The 22215-nt window shown below is 41.4% G+C and overlaps 1 protein-coding gene across 2 annotated transcripts in view; it reads right to left on the bottom strand.

Moving 5' to 3' along the window:
- LOC121281775 (synaptotagmin-B) overlaps positions 1-18902 on the bottom strand; it is a 261001-nt gene extending 242099 nt beyond the window's left edge. Inside the window, exon 1 of one of the 2 annotated variants that reach the window (XM_041194744.1) lies at positions 18733-18902. The gene's annotated coding sequence lies outside the window, so the exon portion shown is untranslated. Of the gene's footprint in view, positions 1-11350; positions 11415-18732 lie in introns of those variants that run through there. The other variant, XM_041194745.1, reaches the window with a different exon arrangement.
- Between the last annotated feature and the right edge of the window lie 3313 nt (positions 18903-22215).

Here is a 22215-nt window from a genome sequence, read left to right as displayed (position 1 = left end):
TTTCCCTTTTCAATGCATTCCATACTGTTTTCTGTCTAGTTCTACATTCAAGAGAAGTTGATACAATCTTCAAAGATGTAGAACTGCATAGTCATTTAAAATAATGACCGGCTAAGATCATTGTCTAAGTCAAACAAAAACAAAAATTGCTGGAAAAACTTAGCAGGTCTGACAGAATCTGTGGAAGAGAAAGACAGAGTTAACGTTTCTCTGTCTTTTTCTCCACAGATGCTGTCAGATCTAGTAAGTTTTTCCAGCAATTTTTGATTTTGTTTCAGATTTCCAGCATCTGCAGTATTTTGCTTTTATCATTGTCTAAATATTTAGTTACAAAATTAAAGTCAGAAGCAATGATCAAGCACTGATATTGGCCATGATCAGGTGGGAGTCTCACTTAGAATATGAAACGGTGGCGGAATTTTCCGTGCCCACTGGCGTCGGGCGTGTCAGCGGCGTGAGCAGACAATATGGCAAGAAGGCCAAGAATCGGGTTCATGATGTCATGAAACCAGTTTGCGATTATCCACTCAGTTCGCTGATGGCGGGCCGCATTTCCCACCATCGGACATCGGGAACCTCATTATAATAAATCTGCATCTCATTATAAGGCTAGCCCTCTGGACTCATCTCCCAACACTGGATCGTCCGCCCATGTTGGCATGATAGCACGCAAACGTGTTTCACAATAGCACATAAGTGACGTGCACCTGCACTTCATTTGGGACTTAGAGTGTTGTTTGCCTAACTTGCTTTGGGCAGCTCTCCCAGTCCTCAGCACCAGGCTTCACAAACAGCACTACATCACTTTTAGGGGGATTCACGAGCAGATCTTCACTTACCAGACCAGCCATAAGGTGGGGGTGGCTTCCTGTGGCTGCAGGGCTAGGGCTCGCTTGGGAAGGGGGAGAAGTGGCCTCAGGTAAGGGGAGGGGCTGCAAGGTTAGGCCTGTACTGGGGAAGGGAGGTATCCAGGGCTTGTGTACGGGCACATGTTGATCTGTGCAAGTGGCCTCAAGATGGTGAAGGCTGAGCAGTCTCCAGAGGAGATGAGGCAAGATGGAAATGTGTGTGAAAGAATGAGTGGTGATGAGATGGTTGTCTTACTCTGGTGGTACAGATGAAATCATTTGTCCTCTATCTGCATTGGATAGCCAACTTCTTCTGTGCAGCATTGACATTGATCACCACTGCCATTGCCCACCAAGCCAGATTGGTAATATTGCTGCCCCTCCTGCGGCCAGAGCGGGTGCAGAGGACCCGGCAGGCCTCCATAGGGATGAAAAGGCACTTGAGGGATGTTTCACTAAACCTGGGGGCTGCAGTCTTCTTGCCTTTTGGGGCCATGTCTTATTTGCAGCAGTCCTGGGCTGGAACCACAGAGGTGTGCACACGACTGTACTTTAAATGTTGTGCCTGGCGTGATGAAGTGGCAAGGTGACGGTGTGGCGGGAATATTGGAGCCCACCTTCACTCTCCCCTCCCCCCTCCCCCCCATTGAAATGGTGTGTTTCCCAGCAATGCACAATTAATTGGGACAGGATTGGGACAATATGGTGTGAGAAGCCGCCATTGCGGCCGGCGGGTAAAATGTTTTTCCTGCCTGCTACTGCAGTTACTGCAAATCTGGGACAATTCTGCCTGGTTTGTGGGAGATTAAAATAGCCCAGGTCTCTCACCAGCATGGGAATGTATACTTACCTGACCCTCGACACTGTTTCCATTCAATATCCCCACCCCACCCTCAAGCTTTGAGTTTAAAATCAGCATTAATTGTACAGATGAACAACAACTTGCATATATTTTGGTCTCTAATGTTGCAAATATTCCAAGATGCTTAACATATTGACCTGCTGAGCATTAATTCAACACAATATGAAAATAAATTGCTTTAGTAATCTTTAGTTTTGAGGTAGATTCTTTCCTCCTGATTAAATCCCAATAAATTAGTCAAGTTGCATGAATTCTGCATGCTTCCTTTAATCTTTGTTTGCACACAAGGGGGCTGATTCTAACAGCAGTGAAGCATGACTTTTAGATGGATCTTCCTCCAACACCCGATGCCACTCCAGTTGCTTTACTGCACTGATGACAAAATCAATTTAACATCACAAAATGATGCGAGGTCAGTAAATTCTTGAACAAAATGTTTTGAATCCTTTGAAGGTTTTATAACACGAGTAAGTACATTTCAACCAGTGTTAGTGCAGAACTTGAAGGAGAAAAGGGTCATCTTGGGATTCATATTTCAATTGTTAGTATTTGCCCTGAGAAGTGACTTGGATGTTTTGTTTTAATTAATCTGTTTTAGAGTCTGCATTACTTATCTGAATGGAAAGGAGTTATAGGAACAAGATCAGAACACATGATTTTAGACTTAATTTGAGTACAGTATTTGTGGTTCCTTTACTCTGTATATTGGAGCAGTATTTAATAGAAGACAACTTGGATCTACAGCCATCTAATTATCAGGAAGCTGACATTAGTCTGTTTGTCAGGAGTGCTGTCATATTTTGAAGCAGGAACGTTCCAGTTTCTGAGTCACAGTGTGTTGACATCCAGTCAATGTCAAACTCACAGCAACAGCAATTAATAGGCTTTCTTCAAACATTATATTTGCAGGATTGAACACCACAACTGCTTAACAGTTTAAGCTGCTGGATGAAACAGAAACTTGCGAGTACTGAAGTTATTGAACAGTCTATCTCTTCCTGCTTACACTCCCACCTAAAGTAGTCTACCTGAAGCTAAAGTGCTAATGAGAAGAAGTGAAAACATTTGTTTCATTAAGATTGGCACTGGGAAAAGGAACTTTTTATTTCCAGAGTCAACATTAATTAGTTCCTAATCTTGTATACAGCAAACTCTGTTCTGTATGAGGCAGAAACTTCTACAATTTTAGTGCAAGTGAAACTGCCCAACTGGTGTTGAACTGTGGTCAGTTTTATGCTATTAAGAAGAGTTGAAGCTGCCCAAACTCAGTTCATTTAGCTCCCTAAACGATAGCAGAGGGGTAATCTTTAAATCCCCTTTGTTCATGTTATTTTAAAGACCATGCCCCAGAATGAAGAATCAGTTTCCTAAGACAGTGTAATATGCAGTGTAGACACATTTCTTCAACAGCGCAAGTTAATTAATCTTACTTATTCTTCCTATTTCAAGTTTATCACAGCCCGAATGTGAATAGTGGCTGAAGCACAGAGAAATGCACAGCAGTCAAGCTGTACCATAATGGAAGAAAGCAATGGGTTCGTCAAGTGCTGAGTGCAAACTCAATACTTCTCATTTCCCAGACTCGCACGGAATGGTCAAATCTTTAATATTAGTTGCATATTTGTCTTGATGCTCCAAAATAATTTTAAATTATCACAAAAACCTATCTAATGGAACAATTAAGAATTCTGGACATTTCTATGCATGCACTTCTTGTTGCCTTTATCAATAAATATCTCCCCTTTTCAAGAAAAAAATATTTATTAATGCAAGTCTTACTGGTGCTTTCATGAATAATTTATGACAATCACCAATATCGCTTACTGGATTGCACTATAAGTCAAAAGCTAAATACAGCAAATAGCAGAACTTTCCGAATCCAGCACTCCTCTTTGTGTTTCCCCTCCCTTCTTATGCCTTCCTTAGAATATGTGATTAGACTCCACACAACAGCCACCACTGAGGGAGAAATCTGTTGATTGTGCCAAAGCCTTCCACAACGCGAGAGGGAACCCAGATGTCAGGCCTAGCACCTGGGGTGGGGCTGTCTCTCATTTCATCAGTGCCAACCTGGATCTAAAGCTGGACATCATGGCGGAAAGGAGGGAGGCCCTCTTCATGGAAGTGGCCACCTCATTATGCAGTAGTGCACCTCTCTGTCCAGAATCATCCCCCCTGCCTCCTCTTCTCCTCCTCTCTCACCTTCTGATCCTCCACTGATAAACTGTCTCCTTCCTTAAGATCCACACCTTTCTAAAGGCCAGTGATATGGAGTTCACCACAGTGACAGAAACCATTGCATGGGGGTATTGGAGGGCGTCATCCAACTGGTCAAGGCACCAAGCCCACATCTTCAGAACTCCGATGGCTGCTTAATGGTTGTTCCAGGGAGTGGGTGACATTAGTTGCATCATCTCTGTGCCTCTGTCAGGATCTCCCATATAGGATGAGTAGCCATGTTTTTCAAGGTATGTCCCTTGTCCCTTAGGATCCAACTTTGGGAATTGTGAGAATCTGAGGAGCCTGGATGATGGACTAATGGTAGCTGCCAGGAAAGTGAGCACTGCTAAGGCCGCAGACCAATTGAACGTCGAGGGAGTGGAAGTCCATCCTGTTGATGAAACTCACTGGTTGGTCGCCGGATGCTTTGATGGCCACACGGATGCAATCATGATGCCCTGCACTTGGAGGATTCTAGCAATGGCTGCAAAACCTATTGTGCTCTGTCCTTGTGAGGCCACATCTGTCATGAAATGATTGTGCTATCTAGCTGTGTCAAAGAGGTCATCGGTAACCAGGTGTTTGGGAGTTTCATAGAAGGAAGACTATGAAAGAATTCAGTTCTCAGAAGGACAAGGAATCATGAAAAGATTTTTCATGAAATTCTTATGACGGGAAAGCAACAAAATGGCTGGAGCTGCAACAGATATGCATGATACACAGGAACTCTTCCTATAATGAAGCTATAATGGAACATGGAAGTAATAAGAAAGGAGAGAAATGGATGAATATATCAAAAACATTATGAAGCCAAATGACCATTGTGCCCAGCACAGAGAGCTCTTCTCACCTACACCCTCACTATCAGAAGAAGTCTAGTGTTACAACATTCTAGACTTGCTGAACCTCAGGCAAAGTTTGAGGTAATGAATACCATGATGCCTTGGGTTCTGAAAGACTGGCTCAAACAAGTTTTCAATTCTGAGTGCTCATTTCACTTGTGTGAAAATGTTATCAGGTCTATCTGCAATTTCACATTTTACATCTATTTACAATTAGGTGCAGTATCAATAGAGAGGAAGGAGAACTGGAGAATGCGTTAACTTGAAACATATTCACATGCTTCATTGTCCTCCCTGAAAAATAGCTTGAGCAGAAAATTAGAAATGATTCATTTGTTGAGAACTGTGTAGATTCACGTGACTTTTTATAGGGAAAGGAATATTAAAACAATAATCATGCCATGATCCATTTTAACTTTACACTCTAAAGATAAATCAGATGGAGATTATTTAACTCAGATATAGATTATTTAAATATATTCCATATTATTAGCCGTAGAAGAAATGAGGAATATTATTACTTTGATAGTTTTGATTTGCATGTGAAGCAAGCCAAAAGGACAAAAAAAAAATTGATCTTTTTAAAAATTAAATCCTCCAGCTTTTTCAAGAAAACAGATATTACACACTAAATGACAAAGCAATTTATACAGCTATTTACTCATTAGCTTTGAACAGACCCAGGAGAGCAAAACACATCTCACTGTACCTAAGTCATTCTCATTAATTCGTAAACTGTCAAGACGTGGAAATCTTTGAACAGAACAATCTTATTGTCTCTCTCATCTTATTGCTGAAAACTTATGCTATGGGATCAAAGTCTCATCTCTCTGACAGCTGTTACGTGCCTTAAATGAAATCAGCTTGGACATTTTCAATCTCATTCCCAGTGGACAAAACTGGTGCACAAAACTGTTCCTAATTTATAATTAATTGGATAATCTCATTCAGAGAAGCCCAAAGAATGGCTGTTTTAGGGCAGCAAAATGTCCAGAGGTGGAGTAGGAGCCATTCGCTAAGGTGAATAGAGCATCCACAGTTTTTTTTGTTTTTTGAGTTAAGGGACATACTGGGCTTTGAATTGTGTGCAACCTGCTGCACTATAACTGACTGGGGAATGGGTAGTTGCTGTTGTCAATGTTTGCATTTGTCAGCATTGGTCTTTCTCACCCTGATGAATACACAAACCACAGAAGCAACTATTTGAAGCATATGATTAGAACCCCATTATATAACATTGCAGCATGACAATTTAATTCTGCATGAAATAAATAAAGTAAAACAATTATAAAGAATGTAATATTTTATAATATTAAAGTTACAATTCTTTTTAAAGAATAGTTCTTGAAATGAAACAGCTTGTTTATATATAGATTTTTCTTTTCCCAACTATTTCCATTATTTTTAAATCTATACCTTTTATGCCGTTAGCCTTTCCACCCCACTCCCACTAGAGCTGTACCTTGTGTGTCCTGCCATCCATTCTTAATTATCACATTCGTTTAGATAATATCACCACCTTCAACACCTCTTTGGTCTTTTGTCTGTGACATCTTTTGATTATCCGCTCCTTTCACTGCTTGCTTGTCCCTACAACCACCCCCCCCCCACCCCCCCGACCTACTTCTCTCCCCTCACCCCCACCTTAAACCAGCTTATATTTTACCCCTCTCCTAATATGACTCAGTTCTGTTGAAGGGTCATGAGGAATCGAAACGTCAACTCTTTTCTTCTCCGCCAATGCTGCCAGACCTGCTGAGTTTTTCCCGGTAATTCTGTTTTTGTTTTGGATTTCCAGCATCCGCAGTTTTTTGTTTTTATATCTGTGTTTATGGTCTGTGTCATATACGTCTTCCTTATGCTGTATGCTATGCACTTTCTTCGAAATTGACAATAAATGCTTCAAGCAGCATCTTGTATAACCAAACCTATATTCATAAACTTAAAACAACATTCACTTGTGAGGAATTAGATTGCACCAAACATCTACAGAGGGAGATTTTCTCTGAGCACTAGATGTAGGAAATAATAAATGCATTCAATGCAAGCCTGAGGAACTTCATCTTTTGATGAGGCACTTTAAACCTTCTGACCTTAATACTGAGTCCAGATTATAACCACTGCTCCCATATATCAGCCAGAAAGTAATGATTCTACTGTTGACATTTGTGCCTCTTCTGGATCCATCTTTTGTTCCGTTGTTGTCCCATCATTGCCCCATATTTTGCACTATCAATCGTTTTGTCATTTAATCACTGCTTTTTGCCCTATCACAGACCTTTCATTTTGTGCTTTCCTCCCCTCACCCCACCCACCTTTCTTTTTCTGTATTCGCTTATAAATGGTTAAGTAATATACTACTGCACTTGCTACATTCCTGTTCCACAGCATTTATTGCATGTACTTTTAACAATTATGACTTTGTCTTCTGCACATTTATGCTCTATTCTGTGACTTAATAGTAATAATAATACCTTCATACTTTAAGTCAAGCAATTTCTTCTGCACTTATGGCTAGATTCTCCAAGTAGTTGATATACTGTATCTTCTAGGCATTGAATTGCCAGTAAATTTGCATTTTCCCTTAAAAATAGGCTTCTGCTGAGCTGAATTACCAAAGTTTTAGATTTTTGTAGCTACTAAGTAACTTATTAACTGCTTAGGAAATATCAAGGGATCATTATTGCAGCAATGTAACGGTTGGATACAAGTACTTTCATTGTCACTAATGAAATCACATGCTGTGGAATCACAAAAGTTCAAAACTGTATTCCAATGATTTTGTGAGCAAGAATAATGAAGAAAAATAAGCACTCCTTTTTTTTATTAAAATATTATTTTTCATCCCTTAATATCATAAAATTGGAATAATTATAATTGCTATTAACTCTTCCATGACATTCTCATTTCTGGAACTCAGGGTATAACCATTTTCTTCTACATCTGTCTTAGCAAAGGAATGAAAGTGACAGGATATCTGTTGTCAAAATATATTTCTCCTTCAATGTTTCTTTCACCAAATTGCTGTCAATTTTCTTGCTTTGATTCATGTTTCTGCTTTTTCACCCAACTGAATGGCACATTATTCTCATCGAATTATGATCTCTTGTAGATTAGAAACATTTTTTTCTTGGAGTAACTATGTCAATAGGTTCATAGGCTAGAAAAGGCATTAAATTCACATTCTCATGGCTGAATGTTAGTTAAGGATGAATGGACTCATTTGAGTTTTGGGTTGTATGAATTTTGTCTGAATGTTAATGAAATGTTGCCAACAAAATTGTCTGGTAAAGACTTGGCCGTATGTCACTCTTCCCTGATTATCAAAAAACAGATTTTTATCATAGGCTCCACTGCACCACGTGATCAGCTGTAAGCCCTGACCTACAAAAAAAGGGGAGAATTTGGACACATTCTGGCTTCTATGGACTAGACCACCAGGAATCAGGTTTGTACCTAATTGTTTCTTATCTCCCAGGAAATTTTGTTTCTCGAATTGATTTTTTTGTCACTATGCCTGCATCTACCAGTGACAATGTGAGCACAAATGTTTGCACTATTCATGTTCATAGGGCCACTTAATCCCACCAGGTTCAAAGGCTGGCTGAACTGGTTCAACCAAGAACTGAAATGAAATTGGACAATTTTTGGTTTTCCTTTCTGATTCAGGTCTCACTCTTTTACCATCCCTTCAATGGTATGGCCTTCAATCTTGAAAGTGCTCCCTCACTCATACAGTTCTCTGGGTGTATGTTATGTTCTAGGATCTCAACCAGTCAGTTGAACCCTGTTTCTCCTGCTACTGTGCATAAAGCAATAATGCTAACACCACAAAATTAAATACATATCCTTTAGAGAAAAACCTAATTCCCTTAATATTTTGATGTTACACAATGTTGTCAACAGTGTAACGCGTATAGTGACCCAATTTGTAACATTGTCCAGTAGCTGCAAAATCTGGAAAGGAATTTAAATGAATCCTTGCCTCCACAGCCATGTTATAGATGTTGCACAGTATCATTTAGTACATTTTAAAGTCAAAACCTTAACTTATTTTGTCAACATAACAGTTGTTCAACCTACAACATAAATATATTCTTGGTCAGAATTACCACCACATCATTACCCCAGACAACCAATACTTCATCATTGGGCTGTTTCCTTCAACTGTAGTTTCAGAAACCGGGATCAAACTGACCTAGAAAGACCTGATGGTATCATACCCTTCAGTGGAAATTATCCCCGACAGCCTGCATGATTTTTTTGAATTAAAATGTGTTATACAGTAATCAAATCCTCTTCCTTGCAGCAACGATAATTTTTCCTAATTACCCTGTCATATCAAAGTGTGGCTCACGTCTACCCTTTTTAAAATCTGGCCCTTCCCCAGCAAATATGAGAATTTCAGTAGGCTGTTAAAGATCCAAGCCACAGCTGCATACATAGTGCTGCTCCCTGCTGCAACTTAAAACAAAGAAAGAAAAATATATACTTCTATCCTTCCCTACATTTAAAATCTGGAATTGGTATTTTTTGGTCAAGGTTAATTGGATTGTTTGACAATTCTGGAGCTCATGGTCATTATTTGCCAGGAAAGAAACAGATGGAAATGTTCAGTCTGAATGATGCAATATCGCCTGTGCATAGCTTGTAAATGAATAGAAATAATTAAATTAATGCTTCACGAATTCCTGAACTAATTTTCAACCATAACACGAAGCGGAGAATGTGATCAATGTACAAGAGTCATCAAACTGCTTTTGATTTAACCCTTCTAAAGTGTTATATCTTTTGTTCAGAAAGTTTTTACTTGCCTGTTAACATGCAATTTTTCAGCCCATTAATAAAGACAAAAAACAGTGTAAGTAATGAACTGTGGGGCCTGTAACCAGAGATACTGGCTGTTTAAAAGGTTTATTAATATCTCATAGCATTGCAAAGGCACACCTGGATTCATTGTAGTGTCACAAGGTTAATTTTCTGCTGTAACACGTCAGAGATGTTTTAAGACAGAAATGTAACCACAGCATCTAACTCTAAAGTCACCAATTTAGGGAAGGAAATCTGCCATCCTAACTCAGTCTGGCCTACGTGCGACTCCAGGCCCACAGAAATGTGGTTGACTCTTAACTGCCCTGAAATAGGCTAGCAAGTGACTCAGTTTCAAGGGCAATTAGGAGTGGGTAACAAATGCTGGCTTTGGCAGTGACGCTCAGATCCTGTGAATAAATAAAGAAAAAAAAAATCCAACTGCAATTGTGAGAATAATGACATTATGCTAAATGTCAAACTATTTTATACAGAGACATCAATTATTTTCGTCTGTACATCAAAGTTAGAAAGGCTACCACTGTTTTTCTTTACTACAATGGAGAGAACAAAAATGACCTTTAAATAACATTTAGCAAACCTTTTTAAAGAGTCAAACTGAAAAGTAAACCCTTCATGTTAAGAAGTTGCAATAGCCCCTATTCTAATCCAATGTTTCAAAAGGAAGCTTAAGAGGTAGATACTGAAAACGATTGGGCTTCAAGGACAGCTTATTGATAGAGTTTGGGATCCTTCTGGGGAAACTGGAATCTTCTTATCACTCGAACTTCTGGGACAATCACTTTTGTTTTAAAAGCCCTAACAAAAGAAATAGCCAGCTCACGCTGAAATTACACTACCACACATTATTATCAAACCTGGGCTGCAATCAAAGACTACACTACAAAATTGCTTTGAATGTTATTTTTATGTTGACTGAGGATATCTTTTAGCCGTTAGTCATTTAAGAAGAGAAAATTTACTTTGCTCAATTGTCAATCATACGGTATGCCCAACTTCTAGAGTTTGCTACTTCATATTTCACTCCAGGATGACTGACTGCACTGGTGAGCAATTTATGTGGAACTTATATAGCTCAAATGGCATCATTAGAGGATTGGGGGCATAGCAGGCTCAAGCGTTGTCCTTTCAAAGGATATATTATAGAAACTAAAATCCAGTCACATTCTAAGATATGTGGTGCTTGCTAATTCTTGATGCCCTGTACCTCTTTACCTCTAGGATCTCAGTTTCAATCCTCCCAGAGGTAAAGGGTTGTTTTAAACCCAAAACACCCAGCTCTCCCACTTTCACCATTCTCTGAAGATTCTATTTTGGTGAAGTTTGAATTTTGAATTAAGAAGATACAGGTTTCTATTTTTTTAAATGATTAGTGTTGGTGGTTATTTAGATATTTACTCGTTAGCTAACTTGTTTATGGTTAGAGCACAATTAGGGGAGTTCAAGTTCAAATCTTCATTTCCACAATAAAATCTTCATTATTCCTAGGCAGCTTTATGCCAGTCTATACCATACAATATATTGTTTCCCTGTCAAGACATGGAGCAGAGCAATTGTTTGGCCCAGTGTTTAAAGTGACCCCAAACTCTTTAGGACAACAATATGATACTTAAGGAAAAGAAGTTCTGTTGTCACATATGGTACTTCAGCTTTGTAACTGGAACATAATTGTGAGATGTTCTGGCACAATTTAAATAATACCTCTGAAAACCAGTTAAGGTTCATACAAATGGGTCTGTGCGACTTACATGCCAATCTCCTTTCCTTGTTTGGGGTGTACTTGAGTCCTGATATTTCATATCCATCCTTTATGGCCTGGCTGAAATTAGACATTGCTTTTAGGAGAATTACAAGCCTATATTTTATGCGCTATTACTCTGTGGTATAATACTTTAATAAAGCAATATGTACTATGTCTGTCAGCTACTTGAGTAATAGTCCTTTTAGAAGATAAAAAACTTCATCAGCATCTGTTTATAATTATCCAATGAAGTATATTCTTCAGCAGTTTCACCTGTCACAAATAATACGTTTTCGATATTTTCCATTAAGCTGCATTAGTTTCTCCAGCATAATTTGCATGGAAACTGGCCAAACTTGCGCTAATAGCTGAGAAACTTCTAGATCAAGTTATGTCTATCTCAAATTGTGCTTCTGTGATCCTTTGGGCTATCTTAAAAACATTGTATTGGAAGCTGACCTCACTCACAAAATTGGCAATGTCCCCAGATCAAATTAATCACCATGGTGAGTTTCTGTTAATTATGGTCAATCATGGGTCTTTGAGGAAGTACTTGAAATTAAGCTTTTTTTCCGGTTCAAGTAGGAAATGCCCAAAGGGTACTTTATGCTCCATATCCAGTATAACTTTGTACTGTACACCCTATTCTCTTTTGTACACTTGTTAACTAGAAGAGAAACTGGTTGTGAATCTCATCAATGTCTTCCGCATTTACGCTATTATTTATTGCAGAAGAAAGATCAAGGAAATTTGTTCTTTACTGCATTTGTGATAAAGCTTCCCTGGTCTCTTTAACAGATCAAACCATCTACCTGTCAAAGCCCCTCAGTGTTCATTTTCTTGTCTAAGCTGTTCAAGTACACAGAGTTTCCTGGTTTTATGCTTCTCCTGCACTCTAAGTTTACATCTGAAAAATCAAACAGTATGGCTGTTATCACTTCAGGCAAACGTAATTGAGGATTTGGTGAACTGAATTGGGTACCAACTTCACGTACTGATTACAGGCTTCTGAAAAAGATCTTTTAGCCCATTTCTTTATACTTGGTATCACTGGCATGTACTTCATTGTTCTATAGGATTTTTGTATCTTCTCTGAATAAAACTTTGGTACCCACCTACCCTTAACTTACACCCACATCATCTTCAGATAAGGATGGCTTTTCCCTTGGGTCTACCACTCTATGCCATCCTATTGGGGCACCAACTATAACAACAATATTGTGTCAAGCTGGGATACCAGGCAGCATGGCAGAGGGCGGCAGCCCACCAGGTACATGTACAGGCTACACTGATTAAACAAGAACAATGAATATGTCTCTCTAAGGATTCAATTTTGACATCTCTGCCAATTTCATTACAAAGATTTGCAGAGTTGTTCCATTGCCACAGCTGTTCTGTCTGTCATAATTAAAGTGATAGTAGCCCTCAACTTAGCTCCAGATTCTTCTAGGCCACAAGAGGGGATGTGCGTAATATTAACCAGGGAGCTGTCAGGGACTGTACCCATCAGATCTCAGCACCTCACTATCATGAAGAACTATGAATCTAATGAACAGTCTATCCCTGACTTAATTTATTGCTCATAATAACAAGTCACAAGAAAGGTCTGCGGTGTGTTTCACAGCAACCATTTATTTTACTGTAAGTGAATGGGGAAGAAAGTTATGTGTGTGAGGAGAAGGGTGTCAGTAAAGAAGTAGGCGGCTACTGTAATGGATGAGGTGAAGTGAGACATGCATGAGAATAAGGGTGTTAGAGTAGAAGATGTTTTATGGTGGTGCAGGGTGAGCAGGGTGGAGAGAGAGATGTGGTGGCAGCCATTGTTTATTGTCCCTGTCCTATTCTCGGAGGTTTCTCCCTGCTTCTTAACCAGCATCCATTCATGTCCTTTTTCTGCAACTGAACTTGCAGCAGCAGCACACAAGCTGTAATTTGATCCCCCAATTGAGCTGTCTATTTTTTTTTGCCTCAGCTCCATAGCAACCTCAGCCAGAGTTAAATTCTCTGCAATGATGTCATACCCAAAAAGTCCAATTAACTAGTTAAACCCCCCTTTCCAGAATTATCTTTGTTTCACTTTGGACTTAAAGGGACATCACACAAAAAGAAAATACAGGCTTTTTCAAAAGCGCAAAGATCATCATAGAAGTTGGGCAGAGTATAACGGGAGGGCACTGGGTGTCCTCAGGCTGGCATGGACAAGATGGGCTGAATGGCCTCCTTTTGCGCTTAACTTTTCTATGGTTCTATGGTCCTATGGTGGATGGCTCACCCCGTTGCCCCCTCTGGAAGTAAAGTTGGCATGGACCCAATCCGTTCCATTCCAGCCATAATACACTGCCGGCAAGCTAAATAGGGGCAGTGTGAGACCTTTGCCCCTTACTGGGGAGAAAGTCTCACACTCTGAGGCTGCCTGTCAATCCGACTGGCTGGCAGCTTCATCAGTCCCTGCAATGCCAAGGGTGTAGTGGCGGGAGCTGCCAGGACTGCAACCAGGAACCAGAAGAAGACCCAATGGATCCCAGAGACAGGAATATCCAGAGAACCCATTCTATATTATGTGCTCCCTCCGCCAAAAACACGCCCAGTGGGAGCACATAAAATGCAGTCCATTATTTTGCCCAATAAATCCCATAAGCAACTCAGCATATTTAGCAATGGTTGTTTTGCATGTTTTATCAGCTCAAAGTGTCTGATGCAGCTTGTGTCCCTCATGCTGAGATTAAATGAAAGATTGGGTTGTTCATGAGCTATTGAAATAGCGAGATTTTCTTAAAAATGTTTAAGAAATTTTTGGATGGACATTATAATGATGGTAATTTTGACTTTGGACGATAGTGCATATAGGTGGTAGCGATTTAGCCACTCTCTTGATTTTCATTTCTCTTGAAGTCAGAGGGAGAGATATAAAAGGATTGATTGAATTGATTTTGCACATTTTATACTGTCAGTCAAAGTCAACATTACCTCCACTGTTTGGCTCATGATGAGACATGTGTTGAGTCAACTTACTTAAAAATTAAATCTAGCTCCAACAAAAACAAATTGAGTTCTTGTTGCACCAGAAGCTCTTATAATCTGAAGTTAGTTAATTGGTGAAATAGTTTAAGACTATTAACTGCCTAATAAGGGCCATATATTGGAACATGAAGTCTCTATCTTCCTTGGTATTAGGATGAGCTGAAAAACAGTTCAAAAATTGGTGTTTTGGTGCGAAAAGTAAATATGTTGTCTGTCAGAGGGTGGATTTAACATTATCAGAGTTCAGTAATTTATTATGAAGAGTTTGGAATTAAAGCAATGTGAATACTGCTAATTTTCTAATAATCCTTTCCTAAGTTTATATGTATGTAGTCAATATATCTACCATCATGATATGATGTCTTACTCAAGTGGATGGGGAAGATGAATTTGGACATAGATTTATCCATAATTACCGTGAGTGTTGGTCTATATTTTCTCATAGAACTCCTCCTTTGGTGGACAGAAAGGTCTCTCTGCTTATTTCTCCACTCAGCCTTGAGATGGAGAAGCATCCTTAAGTGATTGATTCACAAGCCAGTTGAAATACAGTGACTGCAGTTATTTCAGTTCAAATACCTATGCAGGCTGGGACTTAAAAAGTGTTCTTTGGCTCTGAATTGAATGCTTCTTCCTGCTCCAAACTCCATTCCCTGGCTACTGATTCGATCCCTCTCCCTGGCAACAGGCTGAGATTAAGCCAGTCTGACCGTGGTGTAACACTTGATCCTGTGTTGTGTTTCTGACCTCCCATTCACACCATCACTAAGACTGCCTATCTCCACCTCCATAACATCGCGCGACTTCATCCCTGTCTCAACTCATCTGCTGCAGAAACCCTTATCCATGCCTTTTGTACCTCTGGATTTGACTATTCCAATGCTGGTCTCTCACCTTCTACCCTCAGTAAACCTGAGGTCATCCAAACCTCTGCTGCCCATGTCTTAACTCGCAGCAAGTCCCCTAACACCCTGTGCTCACTGACTCACTGGCTCCTGGTCAAGCAAAATCTTGACTCTAAAATTCCCATCCTTGTTTTCAAATTCTTCCTCAGCCTTACCACTCCCTATCTCTGTAATTGCCCCCAACTCACAAGGTCTAAAGATATCTGTGCTCCCCTAATTCTGGCCTCTTGTGTACTCCTAATTATAATTGCTTCACATTGGTGACCGTACCTTCAGTTGCCTAGGCCCCAAGCTTTGGAATTCCTTCCCTATACATTTCCACTTCTCTGCCTTGCTTGCCTCTATTAAGATACTCATTAAATCAATCCTAACTTTTTGACCCCCAAGCTTTTGGTCAACTGGCCTAATATCTCATTACGTGGCTTATTGTCATACTTTGTTTTATAATGCTCCTGTGAAGCGCCTTGGGTCGTTTCATTATGTTAAAGATGCTATATAAATATAAGTTGTTCTTGTTTATCTCAATTGCAATAAATTGAATTATTTACATTCAAATCCTTGCAGCTTTGGCAAATTTGCGTACATTCCAATTTTGTAAAACTTTTTCATTTTCATCAAAGCTAGAAATGACTACATTTTATCAATCAATCAAGCAAATAAATTAATCAAATGGGTGCCAGTCACCCTTCACTCCTTGGTTCAAACGGGCATTCTACATATATGAACTGAGACAGCTCACAGCTGAGCCTGATCGTGCCGTCACCAGATGATCATCCTTCTACTTTCATGCAGAAGTGGAAAACCTTTGATTAACGGAACCCATGGAGAGTTTCCATTTAGAGCTTCTTAGTGTCCTTGACAATCTTGCCGATTTTTTTATATCCTTGATTTTGACTGACGTTATGTCCCCTAACATATCAATTCCTGACTGGGGTACAATTAACTATTTCAGCACTAGGGATTGAAACAGAAATCTTCTGACGTGGCTGGTTTATTACTAGGACATGGGCCCATTCAATCACTAAAACAACAACTGTACTTGTATAGCACCTTTAATATAATAAAACATCCTAAGGTGCTTCACACCAAGCCACCAAAGGAGATATTAAAGCAGGTGACCAAATGCTAAGAGGTAGATTTTAAGAAGCATCTTGAAGGAGGAAAGAGAGATATAGATGTTTAGGGGAGGGGTTTCAGAAATTAAGGCCTTGGCAGCTCAAGCCCCAAAGTTAACAATGGTGGAGCAATTAAAATTGGAATTGCTTAAGTGGCCAAAATTAGAGTAGCACAGATGCCCCAAAGGATTTGGGGGCTGGGGGAGATTATGGAGGTAGGACAAGGCCATGGAGAGATTTGAAAACAATGATGAAAATGCTAAAATCAAGGTGATGCTGAACTGGGAAACAATTTAGGTTAGTGAGAACAGGAGTGATGGGTAATGAGGACTTGGTACAAGTTAGTCAACAAGCAGCCTTTTAGATGACATAATGGTGGGTAGAATGTAGGAGGCTGGCTAGGAATTCATTAGAATAATCAAGTCTAGAAAATCAAAGTCATGGATAAGTGCTTCAGCAGATGAGCTGATGCAGGGGCAGAGTCAGACGATGTTATGGAGGTGGAAACAAGCAGTCTCAGTGCACAAGAGCTTATTTTGGGGTCAAAATGACACCGAGGGTGTGAACAGGTTGATTCAGCCTCAGAATGTGCCAGGGAGAGGGCTGAAGTCGGTGGCTAGGGAATGGAGCTTGCGGTGGGAACGAAGGGCAATGGCTTTGATCTTCACAATATTCAACTGAAGGTAATTGCTGCTCTTCCAGTACTGGATGTCAGACAGCAGTCTGACAATTTTGAGGCAGTGGAAGGGTTGGAAGAAGTGGCAGTGGGTTATAGCTGGATGTCTTCATCATATATGTGGAAACTGACGCTCTCTTTTTGGATGATGCTGTCATTTAGGGGCCACTCAAATTAAGAAAACAGAGGATCTTGTATGTATAAAGGACCTTTGCATATTCTCAGAATGCCTCAAAGTGCTTCATATCCAAAGAAATTCTTTTGAGGTGTAATCACTTTGTTGTTTAGACAAATGCAGCAAATTTGAACAGAGCAAGATTCCACAAACAACAACGGAATAAATGCCAGTCTGTCTGTTTTTGGTGATCCTTGAATGAAGAATATGGTCCTGGACACCAAGAAAATTCCCTGGTCACCTTCAAATGTTGCAATGGAATCATTGATGTCCATCTGAACAAGTAGGCTGAGCCTTGGCTTACTGTCTCTCCCAAAAGTCAGCATCACTGACAATGTTTCACACCCTTGATGTTGCACTGAAGTGTTGGCCTACATCATATACTTATGTCCTGGAGATGGGGTTGAACCCAGAACCTTCTTAGTTAGTGAGGGGCATGCCACCACTGAGTCAAGCTGACACTCAAAATGTACATTACGTTATGTAAAGATGTTGATTGGATCATTTTGAAGTACACACTTTTAGGGCAAAAAGTTTATTTGCATTGAAGGCTTGTTACAAATGTAAATTATGCAAAAAATATTTCTTGTCTATGTGTAACATAATTAATATACTTAAACTTGGAATATTACGTTTGTTGTATCTGATAGATAAAGATTTATGAGTTTAGCAAAAGAAATATAATGTTTTAGATTTCATAACTAAAAGCAAATGATGAAAGGACTTTAAAAGCAGTCGCCACAGGGTGAATAATAAGATCAATTTTAAGGGAACATTTAGTTAAGCATCAATCCCAACCTTATACACTACACGGTCTTTGATTAATTGGAACCCTTGGCTTGCTTCTATGAAGAGGCTTGTGGTGGTACTGCTTGATCTTGCCTACTTTATATATGTTTTTTTATAGGTAGGCAAGATATGGGACCTATGCTGATGCAGGCATTATAGATTTTAGCACTGTGGTACAAGACTCTGAAGTACAGGTGCATTTTGAGACTACTGCAGCACTAATCCTTCGAGTTTCTTTTCTCATATTTTTATATGAGCCACTTATATATCCCTCACAGTCCACCCGTGATTGCCTGCTACTTCTTGTACTGAATCTGATAGATTTTTTTCACAGTACAACTGCTGTGTCCTTGAGTACAATAAATAAAGCTGGACCAGGAGATTAAATGTAGACTCATTCCTATCACAGTAACTAAACCCGACTATGGCTGTATAATATTAACCAACCAGTCTGGTTAAGTCCATACACACAAATTTAACTAATTTTAAGACTAATTATGCATAGTTCAGAGAATGATATACTTGCAATATAAGGTAGACTATAAATATCCAATTAACTCTGCATTTCTAAATTGCCCAGCCATTAAAAATATAATAAAGATGTTTTATTCTGACACTGAATGCATACATCTGATTTATAAAGTTGTCTATTAAGTGAAAATAAAAGACAATTTTTAACAAAGAAAGAAAACAGAAAAACCCCCTTACCACTTATCAGATGCAATAGGAGTCCTGGTAGCCTCCTCTAAAAGTTTGATAATCAGCCCTATTGCTTATCCGTTGCTTCCTGCGGTCCCCTTTGCTGTGTGCAATCCGGTTGTCTATCAAGCAGTACCCGCAATAGTACACATGCAGCTCTCTGCCTTCCTGCTTGCGATGCTGCTCACACAGCCCTGCATGCAGAGATGACAGGCGTGGACGCACATTCAAGGGCATTCCCCAGGAATCAATATGCAAATTCTTCCCCAGAGATTGGCTCTGCTACACTCAGTCCTGCCTGCGAACTTCAGGCACAAATTAAATATGATATCCAAGCAGAGAAGCAAAAGAACCTAACTCCAGCTCTTTGCAAAGATACCAAGAAGTTTTAATAAGCTCTCATATTAATTGACCAGAGGAGTCAGGTCAGTGCAGAGCCAATACTGTTGGAAAGCATAAAGATAATCATAATCATTAGGTAGCTGCTTCATAATTTAGGTAATGGCTCTTTTTCAGATTAACCCTTCTATTCCAGGAAATTGAGGGCTATTTTTCAGAGGCAGGGGGAGGTGATTTTGGGAGTATTGAGGGGAGTTAAATCCCCAAAAGATGACATCGGGTCCAGATCCTCAGCCTCTCCTGGGATTTACCAAGAGAGGATTGAAGATGAGTGGGGAAATGCCATGCAGCAATCGGATAATGCATTTAAATAGGTAATGAAGTACTCTTTTAACTCTCAGCTCTGGCTTTGTCATTCAGGGCACCTGCTTCCTGATCTGTTAACAACTTGTTAGGGTGAACAAAGCGAGGACACACTAGGAGTGCATCGTCAGTGAAACTGACAACCTTTGATCAGTGAAATTGGCGAGTTCCAGCCATAGTCAGAGTGAGATGCTGTTAATTACAGCACTTCTCTCAGACAGTGCTTTCACCTCTTACCAACTTCTTGGAAGGCATTTCACCCGTCTAGCATTTCACTCACCTTCAGCTGCACTTCCCACTGCCAACCTGCAGCCCAGCATAGGGGCAATATATACAGCTCCACATTACACCTCTGAGGAAGAACAAGAGAAGCAGCAACACTAACAGGACCAGCATCAGAATCAGCTACCTTCTCCTCAGACACATAGGGCAGAGTGCTGCCTTTGTTGGGCGGGCTTGGCGAGGCGAGCGGGAGTGGTCGGGAAGCCGCCCGCCAGCTGCGATCGGGCCGCTACCGCGATTTAACACTGGCGAGTAACCCGCCCAACGTGAATGCCGGCTGCAGAATGTTTGAGAAGGGCCGGCGGGGACAGGGGCCTGTCGACTGCCGGGTCCATTGGCAACCCAGTGGCTGGTTCAAAAACGGCACAGGCAGCCCCAGGGAGGCTGCCCGCGTCAGAGCTGCTGCAACGACATGGCTGCAAATGAGGATGCAGAGACCAGGCGAGAGGTGAGGTCGGCTGGGCACGCGGCGCCCCGTTTTTCCAATGAGTGCCTCGCCGCCCTCCTGGAGGAGGTGGCTGCCAGAAGCAACATCCTTGTCCCCAGAGATGGGAGGAGGAGGCCACCACACCTCACAAAGAGGGCATGGGAGGAGGTGGCAGTCCGGGTGAGCAGCCACAACATGGTGCAGCGCACCTGGGTGCATTGCTGGAAGAGGTTTTAGGACCTGCTGCACTCAGGAATAGTGAGTACTGTGTTGGCATGGGTCATTGTGTTGAAGTGTTTTGGGCTGGCCACACACCCCACCCCTCCACCCCGCTGCTTGTCATCCCTGCAGACTCTTTTCAGGGCGCTCCAGATGACAGCAGCAACTCATCTACCCCTCTACCAGTGACCATGGCATCTGATGAGACTGTAGTGACTGGGGAGATGCCAGCCATCGCACTGGCCGCTCCCTCCCAGGTGGAAACACCTTGTCATCCAGCAGCCATCCATCCAGTCGGGCTGGAGCACTGAAGAGCCTTGGTACCTCTGCAGATGTAAGCATCATTTGGAGCTGCCAGGGTACCGTGCACACACTTGCGGAATCTGCATCTTGTGGTCTCACACTATCTGCATGTTCAAGGAGTGGAATCCCTTCCTGTCAATGAAGGCACCCAGTTGACCCGCTGGTGCCTTGATGGCCACATGTGTAGTCAATTGCAATCTGAACCCAGAAATTGCTGCAAAGCCTCTGGCTCACTCATCCTGGCTGACCTTGTCTGTATGGCAATGAAGGAAAGTCAATACCCGCCTGAGCAGAGCTTCTGTCGCCAGCTTGACGCAACTGTGGACAGATGATTGAGCGACTCCACACAGATCCCCCACTGGGCCCTGGAAAGAGCCAGAGGCATAGAAGTTGAGGGCCACTGTGACCTTCAGAGCCACTGGAATGGGGTGTCCACCCATACAGTCGGAGCTGATCTCAGGACCAATCATCTGACAAATGGAGGTCACAGCCTCCTTGAGAGGTGCAGCCTCCTTCGGCATTGCATCTCAGACATATTGAGGTAGCTGCATCACCGCCTATAAACCCTGGTAGCAGGATAGTGGTGTCTTCTGTGGCCCCTTCTGCCTTGGACTATCTGCTGGCCCTGCACTTCTCCTTCCACAGGTCCCTCCCCTAGAAGCTGCATTGGGACATGTGGTCTCCCAGCAATGGGTCCTGAAATGATGCATGGAAATGCTTAGAATGAATCCGTGAGCAGAGTTGAAGCTGCCAAGAACTGAGAAGCAACCTGCAGCAAACTATCGCCAAAACTCCTCACTACTTACAATGGCAATGCTGTTGACCCTTTTTACCCTGCCAGTGGATGAGGTTTTGCAAATTGTGGGCTGCCCGCCTGCCCATTTTGTCCATGCTGTGAGTGAAAAATTGCACAGCCAATGTTAAATCGCTGTCAATTGGGTTGTCAAGGGCTTTAACTGGCTTCTAAATTAATGGCAGACATAGCTCTAACTTCTGCGCGTGCCCACCGACTGAAATATCGCACAAGTGCACAATGACTTTGGGATACTTGCCCAACGTCATTGCACGTCATTTTACACTCGTTCAGGTCGGGATGCCCACCCCATCAGCAACTACTTCACTGGAAGACAGTTAAAGCCACTGGGATCAGCTGTTAGGAGGCGAGACCCCAAACACAGGAACTATAGGCAGAGGATCAGCTCTCTCAACATATCTGGGCATCAGTGCCTCAGCAGGCTTAAGCCTTCATGGCAGGTTATTGTTGACATCTGCAACCCACTGGAACAATACCTCATTCCCAGTTGGGCATGTATTTCCCAAGGTGCCTGTCACTGGGGTTGATGGGTGGGCACCCACAACTCCCTCTTCCCTCACCCAACAGTTCTCTGACTCTCCCTGAGATTAAAGGGATAAAGCAAAGAGGTGTGAGGGTTCAAAATGGTGTCTGTGGATAGGAGGAAATGACAACATTTGTGGAGAGTGAATGTGAGATATGGGTGCAAGATGACAGGAGGATGTGGATGACTGTGAATATTATATGCTCAGATGGGGAGGCAAGG

This window comes from Carcharodon carcharias, chromosome 9, assembly GCF_017639515.1.
Source record: "Carcharodon carcharias isolate sCarCar2 chromosome 9, sCarCar2.pri, whole genome shotgun sequence".
Taxonomy (NCBI): domain Eukaryota; kingdom Metazoa; phylum Chordata; class Chondrichthyes; order Lamniformes; family Lamnidae; genus Carcharodon; species Carcharodon carcharias.
This window is presented reverse-complemented; position numbering and strand designations above follow the sequence as displayed.